The 11,109-nt window shown below is 37.7% G+C and overlaps 1 pseudogene; it reads left to right on the forward strand.

Annotated features, from left to right (window-relative positions):
* Window positions 1-1,539: 1,539 nt before the first annotated feature.
* LOC143647627 (methylmalonate-semialdehyde/malonate-semialdehyde dehydrogenase [acylating], mitochondrial pseudogene) lies at window positions 1,540-3,016 on the forward strand (annotated as a pseudogene).
* Window positions 3,017-11,109: the final 8,093 nt, after the last annotated feature.

The following is an 11,109-nucleotide window of genomic DNA, read 5'->3' on the forward strand; positions in this document are numbered from 1 at the left end:
AGATTGGCTGTGTGTCTTCTGTATGTCACTGCTTCTGATCAGAGACTTAAACACTGGACTTCCATAGTACTGATAGGAACAAAATGATCCTCACTTTTCCAGACTGTTAATTGCATCTTGGCAGATACTTATGTTGTTGTTGTTGTTTTCTCTCAAATAGAAGAAAGTCTGGAAGCCCTGCAATGGATCAGAATGTGTAGGACTTTTAGCAGGAATCTTAGGGGGCAATTTTACAAGAGCCTGAAATAATGACCAAAGCAATTTTTCAAATGTGTTCAAATAATAGTTCTGAGCATAGTGATATTGTTCCACCTAAGATGCAAAAGAAAGGTAATTACCTGTAAAACATATAAAATGTATATTGTTTACTCATCATTAACTCTGAATACCTTTTTACTAATGGATAGAACAAGACATGCTCCCAGCAATAAGGTGACATAAACAGCCAGAGAAACTCAGAGAGCGCAAAGATCTTCTTAGCTAAGTGAATGACATCCCAATGACCATGAAGAACCCCTCTAAGTAGCCACAGACTTCAGTCCCCTGTGGAAACCAAAAATTATGGGAGAAAATCCCAACAAGCATTAGAGACTGTTTTACAAACATGACCTTGTCCTTACACAGCTTCCCTACCCAGGTGACAGTAAGCCACATTTTAGGCAAACATAAGCAGGGCAGAAGATAAATGACTAAGACTCAACCGAAAAGTCAAAGTCTCAATCCTCTGAATCCCAAGAACCTTTTTTTATTATTGTGACAACTGATTCCTCCAAATCTGATATCATGTGAGGGTCTTTAGAGTTTGGTTTTTTCCTTTAATGCTAAAAAGGTATTTCTGGAAAAGTTTGCAATCACTGAACTGGTGTCTTGCTGTTACCATCTATCTATTCATATTTCCTCCTCCACATTCTTAGGGAAACACAAATATTTATTAAAATTTTATGTTTATTGAGGTCCTATGTTATGCCAGGCAAGTTATAGACATATATAGAAACTTGTTTTCAGTAAACTTTTTAGTACCTTTCTTCTTTTTAATACATCCTTCTTTCCTGGAAGCAGAAATTACCTAAGGAGCCATTGCTGAAAAATAAGCGGTGTAAGAAAACTATACAACTCACTTTTAATCCTGATATTTTTCTTTTTTATGTGATGGTTTTGGTCAATTCTGAAAATAATTTTGACAAGAAAAGAGTCTGTGATTTTTATCAAACTCTTTCACTCAGCTCATGGTGACTCTAGAAATAGAGAAAGAACTAGGCTGTCAATAGCTAAGATGATCCCATCAAAATCATTTATAGTTATATAATAGTGACTGATATAGATTAGATAGCTAGAGAAGCAGAAGAAAGACAGATTAGATAGATAGATTAGACAGATTAGATAGATAGATATTGATAGTAATTCCACTTGAGTAATTCTTCTTTCTCTTAAACCATGCCCCAAACACAAAAGTCGTGCAAGGGTTTAATCTTTCAAAGGAACTAGCGGGAGGTTGGAACTTGAAACTGAAATCTACAATACAGGAACAGGTAAAGAGCCATGGCCGCAAGGGTGGCTGCAGCAGCAATACGGGTCACATCCTGCAGGTTTCTTCCAAGGTGAACTCCATTTGGTATCCAGCCTCCTCCTTCTTGTCCTTTTCTCTTCATTGATGAGAAATTGTTGAATCCAAAAATAACAAATGGATTGACATCCACAGCACAGCCACCAATGATGTAATTGTCAGGCCACCAAAATTGAAACGGATGCAGCCATTGCTTCCTGCAAATGGACTATTCCCACATGTCCAGACAATTCAGTATTAATCCATCAGCAGTCCGGGCTCTGCTATCAAATATTTATTTTAGAAAATGTGAAAGAAATAGCCAGGTTGATCAGGTTGGAACAAGGAAGGAGCATCACCTGATGCCAAAGTAAGTATATTCGAGGCCTTCACTTGGTTGAGCATGCCTATAATGTGATATCCTTCATGCTGACAGAAACATGTCATCTATCACCAAAGACATAGGCTTTTATTCCCACCATCTGCATCTGGAGGTGTGTGCATATATTGCACCATTCAGTTTTCCTACTGTGATCCCCCTTTGGATGTTTCCCATGGCCATGGTGTGTGTAAATATCTTCCTAATGAAACCATCAGAGTGACTCCCTAGAGCAACTACACTTCTTGTTAAGTTGCTCCAGGACTCTCATGCTCCAGATAAAACATTGAACATCATCCATGGACAACATGAAGCTGGTAAATTTTATTTTCAATCATCTGGGCATTAAACAGTCAGCTTTGTGGGATCTAAACAGGCAGTAGAGCACGTCTTTGAGAAAAAGTCAAGAGATGGCAAGAGAGTTCAAGCCAACATAGGAGCCAAGAACAATGGAGTGGTCATGCCAGATGGTAATAAGGACAATCCTCTAAACCAGCTGGTTGGGACAGCATTTGGAGCAGCTGGTCAGTGCTGCATGGCTCTTTCTACAGCAATGTTTGTGGAATATGACAAGAAATTGCTGCTGATAAGGTGCACCACAAACCTGAGAGTCAATGCAGGAGTCACACCTGGAGCAGATCCTGGCCTTCTGATCACCCCCCGGGCCAAAGAGTGAGTCTATAATGTGATTGATAGTGTAACAAAGGAGGGAGATTCCATCCTTCTTGCCTTTCATTTCTAATGAAAAATTAAAGTCAAAGCCTGTAAGAATGGCAACTTTGTTGAACAAACCAACCTCTCAAATGTCAAGCCAAATATGACCTATTATAAAGTGGATATTTTGGTCCAATTCTTATGGTTCTGGAGATAAAAATATTTGATGAAGTCCTCAAGACCATAAATGACTACCCATATGGAAATGAAATGGCCATCTCAACCACCAGTGGTGTCATGGCTTGGACATATTCCCACCTGGATATCAGAAAGTTGAATGTCAATGTCCCACTCTAGTGTCTTAACCAATGTTCTCGTTCACTGGCTCCTAATCTTTCTTCAGGAGAGACACCAATTTGTATGGTACACAGGTACTGTGAATACAAGCACTATGAATATAATAAGAAAAACAAACAAATCTGGAGCCAAACTGCCTGATTTAAAATTCCAGCTTGGGCAGTTATTACCTCTGTGATCTTGTGGAGATTATGTATCCTCTTTGTGTTTCAAGTTTCATCTGAAAATGAGAATAACAGCCCCTGCCCCAAACATGATGGCAATGTAAGACACTTCAGGGCTCCATAGCAGCCCCCCACACACATACCCAGAAGCTTTGAACAATCAACACGAACTAGTAGAAACACCTTTCTCAGAGCCCTAAGAATCAGTGGCATATACTGCAGTAACAGGGCTAGTACTGAATCAAGAAAAAGGGTACTTAGAAGTGGTAGGATTTCATGATACCCTAACTGAAATTACCGTCACCCTTCACTGGCTCAGCACTGAGCGGACTCTTGCTCCCTGTGCACATCCCTGGTGCCAGTTCCAGCAGTAGCAGAGTAGCCTTCACAAACAGGGAGTGTGTGTGTTTGGACCATTCTGTCTGGTGGTGGCCTCAGGGACTTACCCTACATGTAGAAGGCAGTTCACCAAGTGCTCCTACGTAATGCTGGGGAACAGCAGTTAGGTCATGCTGCCTGGAGCATGACTGGCTGTAGGACGTACACTGCAGTGCCTTAGCCTGTGAGAAAACTGTTTCCTAGGGAAGAGGAGACAATCATAATTGCATCAACAGGGGAATTCCTAGGGCCACATGTGCATTCCCAAGACAAGAGACAAGCCCAGTAAAGTTCAGGAAAGCCCCTGCTCTATGACCTGGAGCTATTTTCTAAATTCATTTTACAAGTAAGCCCTAAAGGAAAACATTTGCACGGGTCAATCTGCAAAGACTTGGTAAAGGTGAGGGTTTTTTATTCCCTTTTTTTATTAGTTCCTGGCTTCAAGGAAAGCTTGAATACAAGCTTAGAGAAAAGATACTGCAGTAGAATCTAAATTCCTCTGACAACACATTAAAAATATCAAAATATCCTGGTTTCAGCAAAACATACAAAGAAACCAGAAGGGCAATGGCTCAGGCAAACTAGAAGATTAAAGTATTAGAAACCATCAGTGAGGAGGATAAGACCAGACTTTTAAAGATGGTCTTAAACATGCTCAACGAGCTAACAGAAAAGATGGACAAAGAACTATAGGAAATCAGGAAAGAAAATATATGAACATATAGAGAAAAACAATAGATAGTTGGAAATCATGAAAAGGGGCCAAACAGAACTGACTACCATAACAGAAATTAAAAACTCCCTATGTAGATCAATAACATGGGACATGGTACGTGAGGGGTTGTTCTTTTATCCTTTATTTCTTTTTCTGGAGTAAAGCAAATGTTCTAAAAATGACCATGGTGATGAATACACAGCTATGTAATGATGTTGTGAACCACTGACTGTATGCTTTGATGGACTCTATGGTGCATGAATATATTTCAATAAAAATACTTTTTAAAAATTCCTAGAGGGGTTCAACAGCAAACTGGAGTTGGCAGAAGAAAGAATCAGTGAACCTGAAGATAATTGAAATTGTCCAGTCTGAGGAACAGAAGGAAAGAAGAATAAAGAAAAGTGAATAGGAGCTGAGTAGCCTGTGGGACACCATCAAGATTTCAATATACACATCATGTGTGTACCAGAAGGAAAATAGAGAGAGGAGCAGAGAGATTATTAAGAATGTTCTAGAAAATGTTCTAGAAAATGATCATGGTGATGAATACACAACCATGTAACAAAATTGTGAGTCATTAATTGTACACTATGTGTGGAATGTTTGCATGTTAAGAATGCTTGTACGTTTTAAAAAACTGAGTGGCAGAATGAGAAGTAGGTCTGTGAGACAATGCAAAAAGTTTGACCTTAAGCATATATAGGATTGGACCTTTTGGGAAATCAGTAGAATTACAATCATTTAAGTTTTCAAGTAAATGTGTAAATGTTTGTATTCATAGAATGCCTAATGCACCCACTCATTATCCTTACCTGCAGGGAAGATACCTTAATCAGGAAGGTGGTTTTCCCAAGTTGAGGCTAATTCACTGCACTTCTGGGGAAACTCAATTGCATAGCTAGCATTGGGGGTGTGTGTGTGCATGCTTTTCCCCAATCTCTTAAGAAATGGAGAAAAAAATACACTCATTCGCACATAATACTATTTCACTTATTCATTTAGCAAACATTTAGTGATTGTCCTGCCACGTTGCAGGACAAGGGAGTAGTTAACAGCACCAACTTTGGAACCAAAGGACCTAGTTTTCTAATGTTGACCCTACACATGTATAGCTATGTGACCCCAGGCAAATTACTTAACTTTCTTGCTAAATTCTTGTCTTTTAATTTTTGCATGTGTCAAGAAAATTTAATAAGTTAATATAAAGCAGTGCCAGTGCTTGGCACATAGTAAGCACTATGAAGATGTTTGCTGTTGTTGTTACTATCATCATGTCTTTACTTTTATTTGCCAAGCTCTGTCAGTACTAGGTTATAAGGAAACAAAGACAAATAACAAAGTTGTTCACCATGCAGTACAGGTGGGGAGTGGGGACACTCACCATTGGGGAAGAAACAGAGCTTGCTATACAAAAAGATAAATATTTACACAGATAAAAATGAACTAAAGCAATAGGCCAAGCCCTCAATCTTGAAGTTTGTTCATATGAAACTTGTCCCCACAAAGGATAGGCTAAGCCTACTTAACATTAGCCCTAAGAGTCACCCCAGAGAACCTCTTTTGTTGCTCAGACGTGCGCTCTCTCTTCAGCCAACACAACAAGCAAACTCACTGCCTTCCCCCCTCTCTACGTGGGACATGACTCCCAGGGGTGTGGACCTTCCTGGAAACATGGGACAGAAATCCTAGAATAAGCTGGAACTCAGCATCAAGGGATTGAGAAAACCTCAACTGAAAGGGGGAAGAGTGAAAAGAGACAAAATAAAGTGTCAATGGCTGAGAGATTCCAAACAGAGTCAAGCGGTTATCCTGGAAGTTATTCTTACACATTATGCAAATACCACTTCTTCAGTTAAGGTGTGATGAAGAAGCTAGAGGGAACTGCCTGAAAACGTAGAGCTGTGTTCCAGTAGCCATGTTTCTTGAAGATGATTGTATAATGATATAGCTTTCGCAATGTGACTGCATAACTGTGAAAACCTTGTGTCTGATGCTCCTTTTATCTACCTTATCAACAGATGAGTAAAACACCATGTGAGCCATGTAAGACATGAGGGAGAGAACTGCAAATCCCTCTAAGAAAATTCCAAATGCAGTTACCAGAAAAATAGTACCTATTTTCCAAGAATAAGAATTTAAATTGAGTATGGTATCCTATGAAGTGGTTACATTTCCACTAAAAGTCTGTGGTAGGTATGTTCCTAAAATGGTCCATAAGATTCTTGCGGTGCACACTTTGTATATCCCTCTCCTTGAATATCAACAGATTCTGTGAGTATCACGGGGTATCACTCCCAGATTATGTTATGCTATATGGAGAAAGGGATTTTACAGATGTAATCTAACTTCTTAATCAGTTCACTTTAAATTCAAGAAAAGAGAGATTATTCTGGAGGTTTCTTACCTAATCAGATGAGCCCTTTAAGTGAGACTGGAAGCATCAGAGTTCTTCTACTAGCCTAGAAGGAAGCAAACAGCCATCCCAGGAATTTCTTATGGAGTGGGCCACATGGCCAGTATCTGAGGGTGGACTCTAAAAGCGAAGAGCAGCTCACAGCTGATAGCTAGCAAGAAAAATGGGTCCTCAGTTTTACAAGTGAAAGGAAATAAATTCTGCTAACAACCTGAATGAATTCGGCTTTTCATGACAGGAACAACACAGGGAACACCATGCACAAAATGCACAGAAACGTGAGCTGATAATGATGATTTCAGTGTTAGAAACAAAGAATTTTCTCTGAGTTCTTTTAGTTTCCAGCAGTAGCAAATATGATAATTTTGAAATTTGAAGCATATCCCTCCTAAAATGCCTGCAATATACACTGCAGCTGAATTTTAGGCATAATATTTAACAAAGTAATCTGAGTCTTCATTTTATTTGCTGAGAGGAAATTTTTAGCTGTTTACACCATAGATAGGTTTTCTCTGTCACAAAGAGCAAGCTGCATTTTCCAAGGTCTGTTAATTCCTTTTAAAGCTGTACCTTCTTAGTCTTGAATCAGTAGATGGCTCCTGAATATTTAATACCCAAAAAAAGATGAAAAAAAAAGAGGAAAATGCCTCAAAAAGATATCTTTTCTAAGCTGAATTAAAATACAGAAATTCTAGACTCTTTAGCAAAGTTCATGCCATATGGAAGGACCAGAAGCCAGAAAATGTGTCCTGTTTCCTCCCTAGATCTTCCATTTTCTAGCCATGTGACCTCGAGAAAATCATGTAACTATTTGAGCCTCGACCTTCTTTCTGTATGAGATAGAATAAACCCTAAGAAATAGAATCAGTGAAAGGATTCAATGAAATGATGTGTGTTAAAGCACTTTATTCTAGAAAGCTAAATAAAATTAAAACAACAGATAAAATAATTGTTAATTGCAGTTCATTTTTTTTTCCTGCTCCAAACTATATTATAGATCCAACACGCTTGGAATGAAAACCTTTTAGGAGTGATTATGCGCTGGGTATAAAGGATCCTTAGATTGCATTGTGAAGTGTGTTGTTTTTGGAATGCTGATTCTGGCAAACAAATTATACTATTAAGCCTCTTAATAAAACCTAACCTCTTAAGTTGTAGCATTTGTATACTTTCTAAAATTTATGCATAGGGACACTTTAAATTGTTCAATAAGTTGAAGTAATTATTACGTTAATTGTTATTGGCCTAAGACCCTTACATTATTAGTATAATTGTGGTTATTGATATAAGAATGCTCTCAGTATAGAGGAATAGCTTTTTTATTTTTCTTTCTCCCTTTTATTTTTTAATTTCCTTTGACAAGAGCTTAATAGGAATCCAAAATCATTCATATCCTGACAGGGAGGGGCCAGTGAACTTGAGATATCATGGGCAAGATGGTGATTCAAGTAGTCACTGCTCTTTAGATGTAAAAATGTAGTGAGAATGATGCAGCCACCATTCTCCATTGCCCATCCTCTGTGTTACATTCCTGAGGATGTTGTCTAGTTTTCATTTTTTTGAAGATCTTTTTGTAGCATTTTTTAAAAAAAGATTTCTCTATCCTATCAGGCACAATATTGTTTTCTTTATTCAGAGGAAGGATGCTTCTCCATTGTTCATCCTAGATAGGGACTTCACGGGTAGCTCTGGAAATTTCCACTGTGTGACCACTTCATTTCACTTCAGCAGTTCAGAAATTCAGATGAGACTCCACGTCCCCCCCCCACCACCACCACCCATACTCCTTAGATCATACCTTGGTTTCTTCCATTGTTCTGGGTGAAAGCCATTTCTCCACCACCAGGAACTCCATGTATTCTAAATAGTTACAGTTATGCCTCATATTTTTGCTCAATGATCCAAAATTCCCTTCTCCCCAAGAGTCAACTACTTGGGGCAGAGGTAAAAATTATATTGTAATATCTGCCTTTCTCAATTTTTACTAAAAGTCTTTAGAGCTAGGAAATTCTTTAAACTAGAACTATTTGATCAAATTAGAATATATCAGTGGCTCACGAAACATAGATAATAAAGTAAGAAGTAAATCCAAAGAGAAGTGCCTTTCCTGTAAAACAGGTGTGGGGTGAGAGGAAAAGAGTAGATCATGGAACCATAAAACTTCTAGAATTATCTAAGTTAAAAACATGGAGTTCCTACAGCATTTTGGAAGTCCTGGCAGTGCCAAATAGCTGTTCTGATTAAAAAGATATAGAAATCCTATTTTTCAAATTTCAAACATTTAATATTTAAATGTTATAATAATAAACATTATTTAAATTGGCTACTTAAAGAGTTCCACACCTTTCCATGTGGGATTTGCATTAGAGAAACTTAGGATCAATCCTTAGAGGCAGATCTTCTACAAATCATTAAAACTGAGTTACTGGTTCATTTTTCTCTCCTTGAACAAATAATTCCAGCCGTAAAATAAAATAATGATAATGATAAAAGATTAAGCCTCCCAGTAAAAAAGAAAAAGGTAAATGTAAAATGCTAATGTTCTTAAAATGATTATTGTCATTCATTGCTATTGCATTTGTGTCTAGCCTTCTCTAGATTTATATTATCAATCCATCATTTTTAATTTTGTGCATTAGGCAAAGTGCAAGGAGAACATGTCCAGTGCATAAGCATCACTCAGATATCATTCCTTGCTAAACCATCAACGATACTCTCTTGGCTCTGGGGAACAAAAGATCTAGTGGAATAATGTCCAAGAAATTGGAACAGAAATTCAGGAATCAACTTTCACAACACTCTTTCCAGAAAAGCTTTCTAATAAAGCCAGGAGAAAACCCGTTCCTGCTGGTGTTAGATGCTGATGCCATAAAATGGTATCAATTAATGCAACAGGAAGACCTCGACCTAATGAAGTCTTCATTCACTCACAAATTGACAGATTGCTACTTTCCTCATTAATTTTCTATTCACTGAGTAACTGCAAAATGTATCATGCTATGCTAAATGCTAAGAAATGCCACAGGACTAACCTACATACAGGATACAAATGGTGCCTAATAAAGATTCCTTGACCTCCAGAAGCTTACAAAAGTATACAAAGTTAAGATATCTGAAAAACCTAAGTAATAGTAAAAGGCAGGATATTGAGGCAGCATTATATGATAGAAAGAGCATAAGGATTTTTGTACTAGAGAGCAGAACTTTTCAAAAAGTTATAGAAATTAAAATTGTGTATTGCTGATTTAGGACTAGACAAATAGATCTACATAAAACTACGTCACATAATTATAAATGTAATCACATAACTATAAATGAAAAGAACAAGGAGGTACCAACCAGATTAAATGTTTGGCAATATCAAATGTTATTGAGTATTGAGCATAGAGAACTTTGTTTCTTTTTTTAGTTTATTTACATGGGCAGGCACCGGGAATTGAACCTGGGTCCTCTGGCATGGCAGGAAAGCATTCCTGCCTGCTGAGCCATTGTGGCCCACCCAAGCATGGGGAACTTTTAAGTACTTTTAGAAGCACACAAACTTTAATGACCACTCAAAAGAGTAATTTGGCAGTATCTAGAAGAAACTGAAAATACTCTAATCCTATACTATTATATCTCCCAGCAACTCAACTTCTGTATTTGTCCTAGAGAAACTCTTACACATATGCACATGTAAACATATGAAAAGATACTCAATGCATCACTATTGCAATAGTAAATCATTGTGGAGAAATGTAATGGCAGTTGATTAAATAATGTGTCATGAGGAATTAGACTACTGACTTTGAAGTTGAATGAATCCTGATCATTTTCTAAGATTTGCATTGCAGGAAAGAAAAAGGGAGATACTTAACAATAACAGGATTGGCCAAAATCAAACCTCAGTTCCAAAGCATATCAAAAACGCAACAACCCAATCCAAGCACAGCTGTCAATGGCCAGAAACATTGGAATGAAGGTTTGGGTCACCCACTCGGCAAAGAACCACAGTCAGCTAAAGTATTTTCTGAGGGTAAAGGGAACATTGAATGGGTAGTAGAAGAAAGTAGCAATAAATATGAACTATGTCCATGTGACTGGTTATGGAAACAAGGACTGTGATCATATGAATATTCCCCCCTATTTGTTTTTGAGTATGTCTGCATTTACATAAACAAATAGCTTGTTTTCCTCTTATTATATGACATACATTGTATTGTTCATGTTATTTAAGTCATAGATATTTAAGCCATAGGATATGAAGTTTAAGAGTTAATGTTGCCTAAGGACTTGCACCCTATTCCAGAGAGTCGTAGTTCATTTCTGGTTATACATAGGACAGTTGAGTATTGTCATGCAAAACATATGTCGTTATTGTGTTCTATTTGGAAATTGAGCATGCTTCAACAATGTGGCCAAATGATGATGCCCAGTTGTCTGGTCAGGCAAGCAGTAGCCTGACCATTGCTACAAGGTTATTTCACGGTTGGTTGATAAACTGGAAGGTTAGTGTATTGAGTC

This window comes from Tamandua tetradactyla, chromosome 10 (assembly GCF_023851605.1).
Source record: "Tamandua tetradactyla isolate mTamTet1 chromosome 10, mTamTet1.pri, whole genome shotgun sequence".
Lineage (NCBI taxonomy): Eukaryota > Metazoa > Chordata > Mammalia > Pilosa > Myrmecophagidae > Tamandua > Tamandua tetradactyla.